Raw genomic sequence first — 18,560 nt, 5'->3', positions numbered from 1 at the left:
ATTATACAGTGAGTGTTGTTAACTTGCAACAAGATTTAGCAAAGTGAGCAACTCAGTACCAATAAGCAGAGATTCAATCAATGATCTTCTGGTTTGAATGTTCCAAAGGACAGTTGCACTTTACTAAAAACACCTTCATCAGTTGAAAACATAATCTTTGATGAAAATAGTAGTTACTGTTATCTAGGTATAGCCAAATCTCTCGAAGAGGCATCCAATCATCTCTTGATGGGGTTCCATTATGCAAGTCAACAAACTCACAGTTTTGGCCTATACTAGGGTCAATAAACAACTCGCACCATGTTTTTCCTATTGCATTATTTTATGGAACTAGTAAGCCGTTGTCTGTTAATGATTTCCTATCTGATTTCATTACTAAAATTGAAAAGTTGACCGCAGATGGTGTCAATTTCAAAGATGATCATGATTTTTCCTTAAAAGTTTGGTATGTGATGCACCAGCAAGATCTTTTCTAAAATGCACAATTAGGCATACCGGATATTACTCTTGCGAACGATGCTGTATTAAAGGCGAAAGAAAAGAAAATAGGATAATTTTCGATAAATATTAAAATTACGAAATGAGAACAAAGCAGAAATTTAACCAATTTGATTGTAAAGAAAATCATCAAAAGGAACTTTGCCCCTTGACTTGTATTGTTGAATTTGACTGTATTAACGATTTTCCATTGGATTATATGCACCTTGTTATACTTGGCGTATTGAAGCGAATGTTAACCTTTTTACTAAAGGGTAATACAATATGTCGATTATCACAAAATCTATCATCTGTTATTTCTCAGAGATTAATCACCTATCCGGGAAGTATGACCTCTAATTTTAAACGTCAACCAAGAAAATTGGATGTTTTATGCTACTGGAAAGCGACAGAGTTTAGGCAATTCTTGCCTTACCTTGGACCAGCTGTTTTAGAAGGTGTTGTTGATGAGAAAGTTTAGAAACATTTACTTGATTTACATGTTTCAATGTCTATTTTGTTAAGTGAAAATATCAATCGTGAGCTGGTATGTTATGCAAAGGAGTTGTTGTTGTGGTTTCTTCGTAATAGTGTTAATGCTTATAGAAATATCTCCACAGTGTATAATGTGCATGGCCTTATCCATTTAGCTTATGATGTTATTAACCATGGTTGTTTTCTCAATAACATTTCAGCATTTAGTTTGAAAACTACATGCAAAGTTCAAAGAAAATGGTAAGGAACAGTAACAACCCCATTGCATAAGTTGCCAAACGACTTTCGAAGAAACGTTCTTTAAGTCCTTCAGCAAAACATTCAAAACTATTTAAAGAGAATGGGAAAGATACATTCTTTATATCAACAGATGGTGACTTGTGTGAAATAATGAAGATCCTTCATGACGATAAATATGAATGTGACACCGTCAAAACTAGTTTGTTGGAGCCCTTTTGATTTAATGATTTAAAAAAACTTTTGTTGTACATGAAAGCAGAATTGTCGCTCATTTGTTAAAAACAGTTACTGTTTTACTTTATTTCTCGGCTTAGTTGAATTGTTGAATGCTAGCAAAAGGTTTGTAATTTAAAAAAGTACTAAAGCTTGTAGCCGATTTCATGAGATGCAGCTGCAGCTACAGATATTCAAGACACCTTTATTTAACTACATATTTATAAAGAACATGTTTAATGGCTATTAAAATGGTAATATAAAAGTACACAATAGTACACAGAAAATAAAAAAGTCGCTCACCTAAAACCATCTTGTCGTTTCAACTCATATATTCTTCTTCCTTGGTTGGTTGGGAATAGCAATTTAAATATAGCTTTAAACATTTTGTTCACAAAATGTTTTCCAGTTAGCGTTTTTCTTTTAATTAGATTTTGATGAAGGGCTTAAATTCGTGTTTAATTGACAAGATCAAGACTAGGCAAATTTGACCGTCAGTATAAAAAAAAGGTGTTCGTGATGAGAATGCAATGACTTAAAGCACTCTTAACGGATTCAGCAAGTCTTACAAGCACAAGTTCCAAGCAATTTAGTTTGCGGTTCCGTCTGCAGTCCTATCGGTGTAACCTGTGATGTTACCGCAATGCGGGGTTTGCGATAAGGTGGATTTGAGTTTTAGGGCTTTGCTCTGACACTTGCTTGTGTATTAGCTTTTGTTTAAGAGAAATTGAATTTGATAACCTAGACTAGAGAAAGTAGCAGTAACATCCGGCCTTTGTTTAAAGCGCAAAGACAAGACAACTCCAAATATAGTAAGTCATTCGGACACCTCCTTTTTGCTTCTTCCATAAAAGCTTCAAGAAGATACACGTTGCACGTAAAAAGACGTCTGTCTTTCTTTATTGACTTTACATTGTTTTTATTTTTACCTATTTGAAGAAAAATTATCTATTTTTCATTTGCCCGCTTTACTATAAGCACTGTCATCTCATAGATCGATCTTAAAGCATCAACGGGTTTCTCCTTGGTTTCTCCTTAGCTTTCTTTGTTGGTCCAGGTTTTCCTATCAAATGTCAACTTTTTTGATGTTCTTGAAAAACCTTTTCCGGGCGAATATACAATTTATGTCGCATATCAAAAAACCTCTTCGAACTCTTCGTACAGATGGATTCAAAGTTTTGATTTTATAATTATAGGGGTTCTGTCATACCAGTTTATACCAGCATGAGAAATATTGGCTCTAAAGAAGTAGCGGAGTTACTATAAACTCTAACCGAAAACAACCGGTTGACATACATGAAAGTGGAGTCAGCACAATAAATTTCACTCTAAATGTCAATAAATGTCACTCTTCGACTGCACAATATCACTTTTAACCATGCGCTACTTTACTTTGTACTATTAATTAGCACAACCAAAGCAATATTTACATTGAAATTGTATGAAATTTATTTTTACCTTACCATCTGTCCGTGCCTAAAAAAAAAGGAGATTTTTAATGCGTCAATCAGTGCTACATACAATTTATAATCTATATTTATTTCATTGCTGTTTTTCTTTTATTTCCTTTTGGTTGTAGATATGTATCTCAAAAAATATTATCTGTGTTCAATTCTCCCTTGGAGGAAAGAATACGGAAGGAGAAAAAACTCTTGTAATTCTATTGAAATACTGCGTGAGGTTCTAGCAGGTGTCTGTATAGAAACTTAATTTGAAATTTTGGCGTTTGTGTGACTAAATTATTCGTGAATAACAATTCGCAACTATGATTGGTTATAAAAACAATTAGATAATTTGGTGATGAACTTGATAATATTATCAAAACAAGAAGCCATATTGAAATCGGTAAAATTTCTTTTGTTTTTATGTTAACATAATTAGCGAAGAAGGACATGCTCGACACTTTTGTAAACAAAAAGAAAAAATTTATATCTCGTTTTAAAACGACGTTCTGTTATAAGAAGTTATTTCTTTAGTTAGAACAAACATTAATCCAGCACACATTTTGTCGGTACTCGTCCGGCGCATATCTTATTTCCAAACGTATTGTTGAAGTTTTTAACAGCAATGTTTACCGACCTATATTAGGCACACTTTCCATACAATAATCACGTGCCTGCAGCGTGTTACAGTCAGATTTCAATAGAAAAAAGTTAGCCCCTATTAAAGGAGAATATGGAATTTGATCATTTTTGGGCGAGACTCGGTGGAGCACCTCACGCACTGATTCTTTTGAAATTAAAAACAATAAAAAATTCAATACATTTAAAGCGTACAGGAATGAAGTTGTTTCTCCTTCCGTATTCTTTCCTCCAAGATTCTCCTTAAAACCCCCAAAGATTTTCTTGTTTGACTTCCATCATAGAGAGAACGAGTGCCTTTTTTGAGGTTATCTCTTCACAATGCAATCAAGGGTTTTCAGTGTAAACAGTCGCCGAAAAGGACAAAAATTGCTTTTCATAAAAATATTTTAAAAGCGAGTAAAACAAAAGAAATCGGCGGGTACAAGAATACGATAAGATAATGTCGAGTTACGCAAAGGTTAATACCTCCTTTGGAATTTTAAAAACAAAAATAGATGATTATAAACCGTTCTTTTATGTCTTTTAATAAGTGGTCATGAGTGTCAATGGGCTTTGCACTGTGTCCACTGCGAATATTGCAGGATTTTACGTCAAACCTAAAATATTGGTGTACCTTGATCAACACGAATTCTTCGCCCACAAAGAGCATGATAATACGATTTGCTGTAAAAATACTGCATTGATAATACAATTGCTGTAAAACTCCAACAATGAAGGAGTACCTTACACAATTGTACATACTTAACGCTAAAATAACTAAAATGTGGGATGTTCACTATGAGCCAGGTTAGCCTGACTTGGCCTATTTTCTGGGCTGAAATCAGCTCGCTATCACGTTTAGCTTTCTCAGCCAGAGTTAAAATAAATAGTGTGTAGCGCATTATGTATGTACGTATGTATTTAATATAAATTGTAAAATTCAACAAACATTATAAAGATAAATATGTTGATAATAGTATATTTTTTTATTATTTTTTTATTTTAAATGTACCGAAATCATGTGGTTTCTGAACTGGAACTATCATACTATTCAGACTGCCTTTGCCAGTCTGGTTGAATAAAAGGAAACTCCGGTTAGCCAGGCCGATTGCTCCCCATATGGCATCTAGTTAAAGTAATCTTTTACTATTGTGTCTCTTGTGAATAAAATAGAGTTATTGCATCGCACGATAGCAAAATGCTACTGTCAAAACAAATTGACGACCCTTACGTTGACGACCGTTAAATTACTATTTATTACACAAGCACCAAGGGAAATTAAGTTTTATTCTTCGCTTTATTACGCTACGTAGTATTATCTTAATGAAATTATCAAGCGCAAATGACACGTGCATTTAGAAACCCCAAAACGAACTATTAGTTCTTTTTAAATTAATTGACAAAAACTATCCGATGAATTATCGTGTGAAGGCTGCGCACGTCAGTTTGCAGAGAATATTTCCTCACAAAAAATATGATTTTAAAATATAAGTGAAGCCAAATTTACGTTAAAATACCTCACCTGAACTGATTGTCAATGGAGTATATGTGACAACAAACTCAGGTAAGTGAAATTATTTATAAGCGAAAATATCTTTCTGGAAAAGCCGTGAAGAATTAATGAGGTTCTTTCTTAAAATTATATATTTGTTTATTGTTTTTATAGTTCAGCCAGTTGATGTAACACCAATGAACCATTGATGTAAAGTAAGGGCCAAGTATCAATACGGAATTGACACTGCGGTAAGTTAAAAGTGTCTTGACAATTTTCTTCCTAAACGTTGCATGCTGGTAGAGGAGGAGCATCCCTTACCAATCGTACTTTCAATAAAATGAGAATGATATTTGTCATGCCCATTTTTAAAAGATCTATCATTGCTTGCAGTTCTTGAATTTGATTTTTCAGTTATGACCTGCGAAAATTTTGATCCTTTTCGGGGCGGTACTTTTAACACCTACATCCTGGAAGAAATGGGTTAAAAGTTATGAAAGCTGATCTTTACCCACCATGTGCAGGCAACAAACCTTATCAGCGTCGTTTAAATGTTAATGCTGAACTACATCTTTTCACCAAATAAAAATTTTTCGAGATTTTTAAAACGAAAGAAACAAAGTACCCTTTACCAAAAACATTTATTTTTTGTTAATAGTTTGTACTGCGTCGATAAAGAAGAAGAGGAAGACAAAGAGTCACAGAAGGGGCGGTATGAGGTTTTTATTTATTGACGCGCGCAAACATGCAATAAGTGACAAGTTATAGGTGTGTCACTTGAACTAATATATGTATCTTTGTTCACACGTGCGATATTTCACGAACATACTGACTCGCAACAACGTAGCCTGAATAATAATTTATTTTTATCCTTCTCATAACCTTTACGTGAGTGAATATGGATGTGCAAGGTACAAAAATCAGCTGTAACTATTATTGTTTGTGCATTATCTCCCCAAAGTTTAAATTTCTGCTACAGCTGTATGTTTTGTAATTTATCTTCCTCCTCTCCCCAGTTTAACATGTGCATACTGTATCTCACAGAAACAAGTTTTATTCCCTGAAAATTATCTTTCGACGCCATCATATAAAATCGCCGCAACGTTTTCAAAAGTGTTCTTTACATCCTAAAATGGATAACACATGATCTTATGCCGTATAAACAAATTAAAACCACATTTGAAACGGTTTTGTTTATACCTTATTATTTAAAAAATACATATAACTGCTTCTCTCTAACACCTGGCGAATATTTCGCTTTAGTTTCACAGAAATTGACATCATTATAATAGTAATCTAAACTAACTAAACTAAACTAAACTAGTTCGGCACAGGTACCATGTGAAAAAAATGTTAATGATTCTTTCAACTGCTCTTTTAAAACTCGCAAATTAATAAAAAAACAAAAAAATTTAAAAAGATCTTTAAATGCAGCAAAAGTGTTCATTACTATCTATTTTATATTACCAGTACACGTCTGTCTGTCTGTCTGTCGCGCAAAATAGTACCGCAAGTTGCGAGATGCATGTAATGAGGTATTAAAAGTACGAGGACCCGACTAGTATGAGAAAGTTTTTCTATCTTTTTTTCTTCTTATTCATCTTTTTAACGTCCGCGCCACATTTACCATCGAAATTTACGAAGTTTAATTATAATAATCCTCTTGGCTGCGCATTAAATCCCGAGTAGAAGTTCTTTTTTACACTGAACGTAAAGTTACTGCACAATTACAGCTGTAGTAACTTTAACCGGAATTTCATTCCTGTCGCTTTACATGAGTGAAATACCAAATGTTAAACAAAGCAGGCTAAGGAAATTTGATAAGATTTGTAAGCCGAAAATTAGCGGTGCTTTGAATGGTTTAAACATGATGATCCTCTTCGATGCGCTTTCTAATACTCGCTTTCTTGCATAATAGTAAATGTGATAGATTGCTGCTATAAGAACAACTACGTTAATAGATTTTTTATCACCATATGTATTAAATTCTCTCCTTCTGATCCTTTTTTGATCCATCTATAATCACAGAAAATGTTTTCCTATGATCATTTTGCGGTTCACCGCCAAGATCGTTTGCGATAATTAATTTTACGACTTTAGATCGACTTTGTAAGCGTAGGTATTGCAAATGTATGACATAACCCTTTTTAACTTTTGTCCTGAAGTTAAGTTGCGACTGTAAGAAAGGTTATTAACTTTTAATGGTTAATTTTTCAAGACATTTTGAACGGTAGTGAGTGCAAATCAAAATCGCTGATGCATTATCCGGTAGTAAGTTTCCTGCGAATGGTTTAAAGTATAACATGTAAAGCTTTCGTACCAGGTCAGTGTAACAATCGCAGGTCGATAAACACACACGTGCTAAATTTTTCTTCTTCGCCCTAAAATCAGAAGAAAATCAAAAAATAAATTTAAATGCAGTAATTGTGTTTGCAATATACGTCATACAACAAGAATTCAAGTCAGAATGAATATGCAAATGAAACCTTAGGATTTTAGCATGTAATTCAGGTTCTTTAATGAATGAACTACATTAAACCAGGTTTTTTCATTAGCGCGTGTAATAATTGTTCCTACTCTTATTTTTTCTTTATTTTTTGGCTCAGTTAACGTCCGCCAAGGCACATTCACCATCTGAAATTACGACAAATGTTTCGTTATAATAATTGTCTTCGTTGCGCTTTTAATACTCGCGCAAATTCAGCAAAAAGAATCAACAAATAAGTTGGCGGAGTACATAAGTTTTAATGTAGTAAAAGTGTTCGTCACTATATCAGTAAGTCTCTCTATCAGATTAGAATGGAAGCCAAAAATGTAAGTACTACGCTCTATACATTAAATACATTCTAACCAAGACCCGATTTAAATTAGAAGCGAATTTGCTCCCATTTAGCATTTTCTAATATAAATGAAGAGTAGATATTAAAACGCACGGTTTGCTTGGCAGACGACTGTTTTGGAAAAAGAGGCATATAACGACGCTGACTTGTGTCACTTTTAATTTGAATCTAATTCTAAATCAGTTATCAAACGTTTTGAGACACTGATTAAAGGTTTGATCTGATTTTCATGCAAATTTAATAAACGACAAAAAGCTTACTTGCAGAAACATCATTGTGCGCCGTGGCTTCCCAATTTTTCTGTTTTGCCTGCTAGCATTATTCACGTCGTGTTATATTATTGTGTAGTTACAAATTAAATTTTCTACAATTTTTACTTGAATTTGCAAAATTTTGTAAAAGTGATTACAGAGATTAACTTCAAGAAATTTTATAAACGTTTACTTTGCTAAATTGAATGTTTGCAACTTACCATGCGTCCATGCAGGGCAACACCATGTTCTCCCTGATCTTCCTCATTGACCTTACTCGGAAATTGGTTTCATTTCATTCAATCATACTTTTACTTCTATAGAGAAGTAAACAAGTAAATCCGAACGCAGTTAAAACACAGAAAATTGAAAAATTTAACTGAGAAAAACTTTGTGTTGATGAAAACACGAGGTAACAGGTATGAAAATTTACATACCAAAGACGTCATCATCTTCATCGTCTTCATCACTTTTAAGAGTTACTAAAAAATGATTAATTTATAGGCTAATTGTTTGAACACATCGATTTTGATACATAAAATTTAAATGAATGTGGAATCTAGCACTTACACATTGATCTCTCTACGTTGACCGAAACTATAACAAAAAGAAAAGTATTAAATTAGTAGGGATCTACAAATATGCTTTTCTTACAACAAGCAATGTCCCAATAAACATGTGCAAATAGAGTAGTGAGAGCAGTTTTATTTCGTACCGTAGTTTGTGCTGTGTAAAACAGAACAGTTGAAACAATTCCATACGTCTTTCTGGCGATAAGTACAAGTTATTGCACAGTGACGAGAGGTTTTTCTATGGAATACCCGTTATTTACTTACATTTATATTGCTTAAGTATGGTGGTGCTCGGTTTTGTATAGCTACTTTAACCTTACACGATAAGAAAACTAAGCTCTTATACCTTTTGTAATTAGTGCAAAAAATATTGATACTCTTATGAAATGAAAAGAATAACTGTATCCATGCGTAAGATGATAGCTTCGTTTACATATTTCTGAACATAAGGCCTCAATTGAAGGGATTGGAAAGTAAATGTTACGAAATTCTATCGTAGTATTTTTCTTTGCTATTTAAAAAGAATGTTTTTGTCATTTTTATATTAAAGGTTTAGTTTATTTTCTGCCTGTTGTAGAAACTTCGTTAAAAATGCAATAATTTAGATGGCATGTTTGCAGGCGTTTTTCTGCAATAAAATTTTTTATCATTGGCTTCAAATGGAGTGAAAACTGAAATAAAGCGATCAATCACTATATGTTAGATTTGATGCGTAAATAAAACGTTCATAAAACAACGTAGAATTTTCGAACTTATCAACATGGTTAAAAAAATTAATCTTGTGTGATATGTGGTTAAACATGGTATTTTCTGAAGATGATCAGAGGTAAGTTATTGGGAAGATTTTTGTAGGAGTGAAAAAAGGCGAATACACGTTTCCCGATTTTTGACTTGTGCTAATAATGCTCAGTATTAGCGGAAATCCTCGGGATAGTGTATTTTTGAGAAAGATTTAATATTCAAGAAAATGTATTGACAGTCAACACTGCATTATTCGTTCTTCATAGTACTGTTTATGATGTGCTTTACAAGGGAAAAAGGATAGACACAAAATATTTCAGCCGAAATGCTAAAAACAAGTTCATAGATTTCTTAAATTAAAGAACAAGCCGTAACATTAAAAATCTAAATAATTTTCAAAGGGCGTAGTGTGAAAATTTTGATGTGACAAAATGGTTCCCAATGAAAAAATGTTCTTTTGCTGTTAAGTCAATGTTGTTTCTACCTCGAATATCTATAAATAGCATAAACATAAAGCTTTCGTACAATTATGCCGTCATTAAAACTCATGTTTGTATAAAAAATAAATATTTATCTATTCAGTGAATAAGATCATGTTCACCCGTTTTGAATTGCTTTTTGTTCCGGAACAGTTACATTCCGGATTGAGTTGTTCACACATGTTAGCGGTATTCCGTATTGGGCTGTTTACATGTGTGTTCCTCATAGCTTTAGACGTTGTCAGATTTGCTAATATAGCATGCAACCTTTTCTTTCTTCGCATATGATATTAAAATATAAAAACCTTTCTTGTTCTTAAAATGGCATCACCGTGGTATTAAGATTGAATTAAAATCAGCCCTGGTTGATACTTTTTATTAAAATATGCGTGATACTTAATAAGAAAAGGTCAAACAGGTGCATCTGCAATATTTCGATGCTGACACTGTGGAATGCTCTTCAAACACCAATTAATTTGATAAATCTGTATAACCGTTTCACACTAAATGTTCCAAATGATTAATGGGGGGAGTGTATAAGGCGCTACCTTAATTTTAATAATATTCATCTCCTTGATTATACAAAGTCATAAATACCTACCGTCTTCGACATCATTCTCATCTTCTGAGACACTGAGACAAGTGGTTGCGCAACTAAAAGTATCATGAAATAATTATTTTTCTCTATCATGTGTCAATTCGGAAATCTTTCATGCAAATATTAATTTACTAGTCGTCAACCCACGGAAGATTCAACAGTGAATTGTTGGTTTACATATTTTCCGCATCAATACTTCTTGCATCATTACTGACTGTCACCATGAAGTAATCAAAGTCACTTCGACGGGGGTTATCTCTTATAATAATACGGAGAGTGTGTCCGTCTGTCTGTGACAGGCAAAGTGGATGTCTCCATTTTCCTTTGATGTTGCCGAAAAATGCATGTCTAATATGTTAAATTTTCTGGCGTTACGACGCGACGAAAATAACACTACTTTAACGTCAATATCCTATATTAAATTAATGAAGCCATTACAGTGCACCTAAAATTTTAACATGGAAACGAGTTGGTGATGTCAATGTTTTTTCACCGCGTGGGTAACTAAGGACCACCTGGGACCAATTTGGGTAGTTTTCCAAACCTGGGTCCCCAAATCCGTTTCGGAATGAACGGGTTTATGACATCATCAAAAAACCCTTCAACCACAATATTTCCGTAACCGTTTGTCAAAAGTACATGATCCTATACATTTTCTTGATCAGCGTTTCAAGAGCTATAACATGAAGGCAACGGGTATACAAATTTCGAAAAAACATTTTAAAAATTTTTAAACCCGTAAATTTCATTAACCATTCATGAAAAGCACGTGATTACATACATTTTCTTGATCAGCGCTTTAAGGTCTACACAATAAAGGCAACGTAAAAGCAAGGTTCTAATTTTTTTTGCAGATGGGTTGCTGACATCATCAAAATTTATATGACGGTTATTTTTCAATTTTATCCTGCTTCTGTGGATTTTTCCACGGACTTTATCGACTAGTTATTATGATTATTCTCCCTGCTTAACCCCCTGTCTTAAAATTAACTCAGACAGACAACGAGTATTATAACATAAACGCGTCAAAACGGCAGGTAAACCTGAAGTACACGGTTCTGACATTTATATTTTGTTGTTTTGCTATTCCAAAAAAAATTTAATTGGAAAATGTAAATTTTATAAATTTAAATGTCAAAAATTGTGAAGTATTGACATTGTAAGCGTAGAAAAGAACATGGAATTACGAAAGTTATTTTCTACGTAAACCAAATTTCATTTCATTTAGTGGGTTGTAGGAAGGCATTTTAAATTTATGTTTGCGCACATTAGAGGATGTGGTGTTAACTACCGGTAACACCACAAAGACCGTGGCACTTTGAATTAAATTAAACTCATAACTTTTTTGGTGAATTTAGTTTTTGCAAAAATCACAACTTTGCGCCATAGAAAGTTTCTATCACCAAAAAATCCATATCTACGGTTTCCAAAGTTACGAACTACAAAATTGTCAATGTAATATGGAAGAAGTTAAATGTTATTCTTGTCAGTATGCACGTAAAATTCCATAGTAACTATCAGTAAACATGGCGGGATGCGGTAAACAATAATTTAAAGTTCATTGCACATGTTGTGGCTGTTTAATAATAATGTGAATTCCGAATTTAAAAAACAAGTTGGGATCCAAAAAATTGTCCATAAACAAAACAAATTCGATTAGAAATTTTGTTTCGTCGATCTTCCAATGCTGTGTTTAAAAAGATGAAAAACAACTTGCAAAATTAATCCGAAAAATTGTTTTATGTTCTTTTGTTGTGTAATAAATTTAGGCAATTCTATATCGGCAATTTTCAAAGTGGTGTAGGCATATTCTTTTACTTATTTCTTATTTCTTTATTATAGACTCGTTCATATAATTTGTGCATTATGATATGCTTTTAAGAAGAGATCTTGCGCACATTCCGCTGCACACTCTTCTTTACGTTGAACATCCAGATTCTGTGTTACATTAACAAGAATGTATGGGCTTCTATTTTGGTCAGCGTGCAATTATTTGTTTGTCGTACGATCCGCTGGAATTACTGTGAGTTTGCGTGAATTTCAACCTTAACAACAATCCATGTAAAGTACTTATGATATCAAGGATGAAACGCTTCTTCCCTGGGTAATACTCTTCAACTTTAACGTAGGAAAATAATACCTTTTTCGTAATTAGTACAAAGTTGATTTTCTAAGTGGGAGGTAAGTTTATTAAGCAGCGTCAGTGTGATTACCTCCCTAGCAGTTATACAAATATTTTATATGAAAAGCCATCAAATCAGCCCAGCAAATTAAAAAACGTACCACTTTTACGGAATTTCAACCGTTTGATTTCTTCTTTCTATGAAAACAAAACGATATAACATTAAAACAAATAATATTTTCTGTAATAAACGAGGACCTTTAGGATGATATGCAGCCAAATATTAAAAACACTTTGTTATAGTCGAGCCTGAATCAAGTTTTCAAGCTTAGAAACCTTCTTTAGCAACACTTGACTTTCGGTTGAAATTTTTTTCTGTGTTTGGAACACTAAACTAAACCTTAGTTTAATTCATGTTTCTCGTCGTAGAAGACCTACAGATAGATATCCACGATATAAATCTGTCGAAGAACATCCTCAATTTTTTTTTGTCACATGAGACGGGTCGTAACTGTTACTTTAAGAAAAATATGAAATAATTATTCCTGTTGTTTGCCGTATTCCTGTTATCATGTATTTATTAAATTAAAAATGCTTTGCATCCTTTCCAATTGAATTTCAATTGCGCAGAATTCTCAGATCTCTAAAATCTTGCCTCAAAACCCCCTGAAACAAATCTATACAAGTTGTTAAAAACAAAAACCTTTGTCATTGTTATAATTATAGTAATGATATAACAAGGTATATCATCAATCAGATATTTATTATGGTTGAGTCAAAGGGGGCGGGGGGTGAAATTTTTCAGATTAAGAAACTTGTTTTTTTTTCATATTTCTTTGAAATTTGGAATAAGAAGATAACATTCTAATGAAAGACTTTATGTGAGATTTGAAAGGTTTAATGTGGATTTTTACACAGGCAAACAACTACACTTTCAAATCAGAGAACAATTAGCTAAGATGACAAAGGTTGAAAAAATAAACCTCTCAGATAAATGAAAATAAAGGAAAAACGCAAGGCTAAAATATTAAGTATTCACTTTTTACCGTATCTAGCACGGTAAGCCTTTTTTGTGAAACGTGTACTTGCCTGTTATTTACCATAAAATGAATACAAAAAGCTCAAGAAGACAAAACAAAATACAAACAATTTAGCTTTCTTTTTGAAAAGTGTATTTTATAAAAATTATAGTTAAAAAGCGACGAATACTTTTAGACGAATATTTTTAGCCAAAAGTGAAAGATGTTGCGTCATTTACCGTCAACTCTACGACGTTTTGTAACATTATTTTGTAGTTTAATGCGATCATATCTGTGTGACGTTAACTTTTTCGAAAGTATAAGGCAAAAAAATGAAAAGATGGCATACATATATTTAACCTTGAGCATTTTATTATCTTCTGCTAAGAAAAAAATTAAATTTTATATCTAAAAAACTATGTCGTTTTTTTCCTTATAAAGGAATTGAAACGCATGCATTTCTTCCCTTTCACTTGCGCACAATATTTTCTTAAGAAATGTGCATTAAAACAAGCAGTAAATTAGAATTAACGTTGTCCTTTCTTCCTCTCAAAGTTCATCATAAAATTAATTAAACCTCGCAGTCCTGATGTGGACATGAATAAAAACTTAGCAAAACAAAAGCACACTTCAGACAGCGTGAAGCATTAATCAACTTAAATATTATTCGCATCTGTTAGCGTAATTATCGTCAATATGCTTATAAAATCGCATAACTATCAGTAAACTTGACAAACAATAATTTAAAGTTCATTGCACATGCTGTGGCTGTTCCGAAAAATTATCCAAAAACAAAATGATTAATGGATAATTTGGTTTCCATTTTTTACACTAAATTGATATATGCGTTAACAACGGGTTAAAGAAGTTTGCAAATTCCCAAAAATACTTCGCATCAGAGATAAGTTTATAATATTTACTCACTTTTTTAATTTTAATTTCCTCGTCTTCTGAGAAAACTATTGTGAATTATGAAATGCAGTATGTTACACTTTAAATTTTTCACATAGTAGTGAAAAAATTGACTTACCAGGTATTCGCATGGTGTCATCCCACTCAACATGATCTAAAGAGAAATTTTATTTACACATAGCCTTAAAAAATATATTTTGATACAGGATTAATAAGATGGTAATACTATAGTTTAAAGTAATACTAATAGTTTCAGTAATCTTCTGTAACAACGCTAAATCAAAATTTGATTTTTTTAGCAATGAATGGAATTCTGCTTATGATAAAATTAATAGTTGAATCATATGTATTTTCGTAACTATTTACTGTTATTTCTTCTTCTGCAGATTATTTCGAAAAGAAAGAAAAATTGTGAGTTACTGTTCTCTAAAAATGCTTAAATATTGTTATCCCAATGAGAATTTAGCTTATAGTAAGTTGTGGTTACTTACGGTATTACGAAAAATAAATATACCTGGTATATCCTAACCTAACTATTTTACTATTTTTGATGCCTTAACTGAAGCTAAGAAAGAAAGACACATTTAATATTAAACACGATTATAATGTACATCGTTACACAACATAATTATTATTGAGATTGTTACAAAACTGTCGTGCAGTTAGCCAATAACAGTGCTCAATAAACATACAAGTTTAGAGCTTATTAGTAAAGGAAGTAAAAATAACTTGACATTGGTTCGGTACTCCGAGTTTCGTGTTATACACTCATCAGCCAAATTATACAAGTGAAAAAAGTAAACAAAAAAATTCGTATCTATCTATTTGACAAGATAAATTCCTAAGAGACATCATTAAATGCGTGGTGTTATAAACATGTGAATAGATAATTGGCTAAGTAATTATCAGTCCTTAGATTTATAATTAGCCAAAAGAAACTTATTTGTGTGACGACATTTAGCAATGAGTTCACTGCGTTTGTTTAAAAGCTCACTTTTGTCTTTGTAAAAGAGGATTTCAAATTTTTCTTGAAGGCAAAGAGGACAATTTCGTGAATTGTTAGTGTAGCTTTGTACTTGCTTGATGGTCGACCATTTGAGCGTCGGGGTGACATTGCTTTTCTCTTTCAAGTCCCAAACGTATGATGAAAGTGACGTGCTGTTCTTGTACTTTTTGTTGCTAAAAGACTGTTTGTGGCCATTGAATCTTGTCTTAAACGATTTCTCAGTCAGACCAATGTAGACTTTCTTTTGGTGAGCGGGTGCTGTAACTTCGCATTTGTATATGACAGACGCCACTTGGCAGTTTCCTTCCAATGGACATTCGGGTTTTCTTCTGCAATTGCAGCTTGCTGTAACTGGTGTGTCGGATTTCGAGACTTTCAAATTATGCGATTTGATGATGTGTTTTATCGCAAGTGCGCAAACATTTTAACAGACGATTTTCAGTTCATGAATGCTTTAGTATTAATTATTAGTGAAGGTAAAATCAACTATTTCTAATGAAATTTGTACCTTATCCTGTTTTTAACTTAGTATTTTGTTTTGCCTTGTAGCTATGATATTGTTGCTTAAAAAGAAGATATAGCATAGAACTAGTTGTTTTTTATGAACTCAGTTTTTATATTATTTGTTTTCAATTTATTGTTTTATCTTTAGACAAGAACAAATTGCGTTTGTTTCAGGCAACAGAGGTGACATAAAAAATGAGACATTGATAGCGACATAATTACATTGTACACTAACCTACCGATGCACATAAATCAAAAATTGGATGGAGATATTGTTACAATTGCTTCATAATTAACTATGGTAGACTATTCTACTAATGTAAACCATTAAACGAAGACTGATATGTTTCACAAGCGTAATTAAACGTAATTAAGTACTTGATCAATTGTAACGCTTTAATAATCACAATTGGTTCGTTGAGATTTGCTCAGTTATTTTGTTCCAGAATATACGGCGAAGTAACGACACAACCATAGGAAAAGTACAATCAGTTATTTTAAACCAGACTTACAAGAAACCGCAAGAAAAATTGTTGTCACGAATTTTATAAAACAGGACGATCATATAACTTGAAAAATATTATTGATAGATACTATTTAAAAATAATATACTTGAAAATATATAACCTATAATAGTTTTGTTAAAAAAATAGAACAGCATTCATGAACTGGAAACGTCTAAAAACTGAAAAATCAGCTAGCGGAATTTGTATTCTTTTATAAATCGTAGTAAAATTGCGACTCCTTTTCACAAACAACCACAAACATCTTACCGTGTGTCAGGTGTGATTTCTTATAAAAATCACCAGTCTGTCATGAGAAGCAAGACTTGATTCCATCTCCAACTAAACAATGATAAGGTTTTGAAATAGATACTACGAACGAAAAACTTTACGTTCCAAAGAAGAAATTAAAGGAGTTGTTATTACTCGTTAAGGTAGCATTAGAACGCAAAAGAATCACGCCAAGACAAATGTCGAGAATTGCCGGAAATCTTAATTCCATGAGTACCGGAATAGGTTCACTATGCAGGTTGTTCACACTCCAAATGTAAGGTTTATTATATCGAATCGGAATGTTTATAAGAACTAAACTTTTGGAAATATATATATATACAATTGGTTTTGCTAACAACATAAACAAGTTCTTTGGTATTCTGATAATTTTAATGTTTCGCGCATCATTGAAGTCGGTAGTACAAAACCTCAATTGCAAGCATTAGCCGTACTAATTTTCAACTTTTGTATTCAATACGACAATAAATTAGAATCGTCGTGGAACCCTAGAGAACTTAATACTTTGGCTGATGAGTTATCAAAATATAACGATGCGGACAATTAAACATTTTCTTTCATTCAGAGTAAATTTGGCACATTTACGCTTGACAGGTTTGCTGATAACTTGAACAAAAAAGTGCCAAAGTTCAAAATTTTATTGCCCAGGGACGTCTTGCGTTAATAATTAATACAGCATCACTTTGAAATGTCTCGTTTATTAACTTTACGGCCATAACATAAAGAACCGGAGACGAGGTTGTCGTCCCTAAATGACAATTATCCTGTATCAATACGAAAAATCGACCGTAAATGACAATTTTCCTGCATCAATACAGAAAATCGCGAATATATGATACTCGTCTCTTTATATGCCTCGTTTATCGATTTTACAGCTAAGATATAGAGAACCTGAGGCATTGTTGACCCTAAAGTCCAATTATCTTGAATGCATATGAAAAATCGCAAATACATGACACTTGACATTTTGAAATGCCTTGTTTATCAATTTTACGACTAAGGTATATAGAACCTCAGACGAGGTTGTCGTCCCTAAATGACAATTATCTTGTATCAATACGAAAAATCGCAAATATATGATACTCGTCTCTTTAAATGCCTCGTTTCTCGATTTTACAGCTAAGATATAGAGAACCTGAGGCGTTGTTGACCCTAAAGTCCAATTATCTTGTATCAATATAAACAATCGCAAATACATGACTTTTGACATTTTGAAATGCCTTGTTTATCAATTTTACGACTAAGGTATATAGAACCTCAGACGAGGTTGTCGTCCCTAAATGACAATTATCTTGTATCAATACGAAAAATCGCAAATATATGATACTCGTCTCTTTTAAATGCTTCGTTTATCAATTTTACGGCTAAAACATATACAACCTGAGACGTTGTTGTCCCTAAATGACAATTATCTTGTATCAATACGAAAAATCGCAAATGTATGACACTCGACACTTTGAAATGTCTTGTGTATCAAATTTACGACGGAAATATATAGAACCTGAGACGTTGTTGACCCAAAAGTACAATAATCTTGTATCAATACGGAAAATCGCAAATATATGATACTCGTCTCTTTTAAATGCTTCGTTTATCAATTTTACGACGGAAATATATAGAAACTGAGACGTTGTTGACCCTAAATGACAATTATTTTGTATCAATACGAAAAATCGCAAATATATGATACTCGTCTCTTTTAAATGCTTCTTTTTACAATTTTACGGCTAAAATATATAGAA

At 32.6% G+C, this 18,560-nt stretch overlaps 1 long non-coding RNA gene across 2 annotated transcripts; it reads left to right on the top strand.

Annotated features, from left to right (window-relative positions):
* Window positions 1–4,883: 4,883 nt before the first annotated feature.
* Window positions 4,884–17,512, top strand: LOC130648392 (uncharacterized). Of its 2 annotated transcripts, none has more exons than XR_008982950.1 (4): window positions 4,884–5,052; window positions 5,155–5,231; window positions 5,639–5,692; window positions 12,304–12,776. It is a non-coding gene; the product is annotated as an uncharacterized LOC130648392 (long non-coding RNA). The 2 variants fall into 2 exon arrangements; XR_008982949.1 differs by lacking the exon at window positions 12,304–12,776 and adding an exon at window positions 16,173–17,512 and having other exon boundaries at window positions 4,887–5,052.
* Window positions 17,513–18,560: the final 1,048 nt, after the last annotated feature.

The sequence above is a fragment of the Hydractinia symbiolongicarpus genome, chromosome 1 (assembly GCF_029227915.1).
Source record: "Hydractinia symbiolongicarpus strain clone_291-10 chromosome 1, HSymV2.1, whole genome shotgun sequence".
Taxonomy (NCBI): Eukaryota; Metazoa; Cnidaria; class Hydrozoa; order Anthoathecata; family Hydractiniidae; genus Hydractinia; species Hydractinia symbiolongicarpus.
The sequence above is the reverse complement of the archived record's forward strand: the minus strand, read 5'-3'. Positions and strand labels throughout refer to the sequence as shown.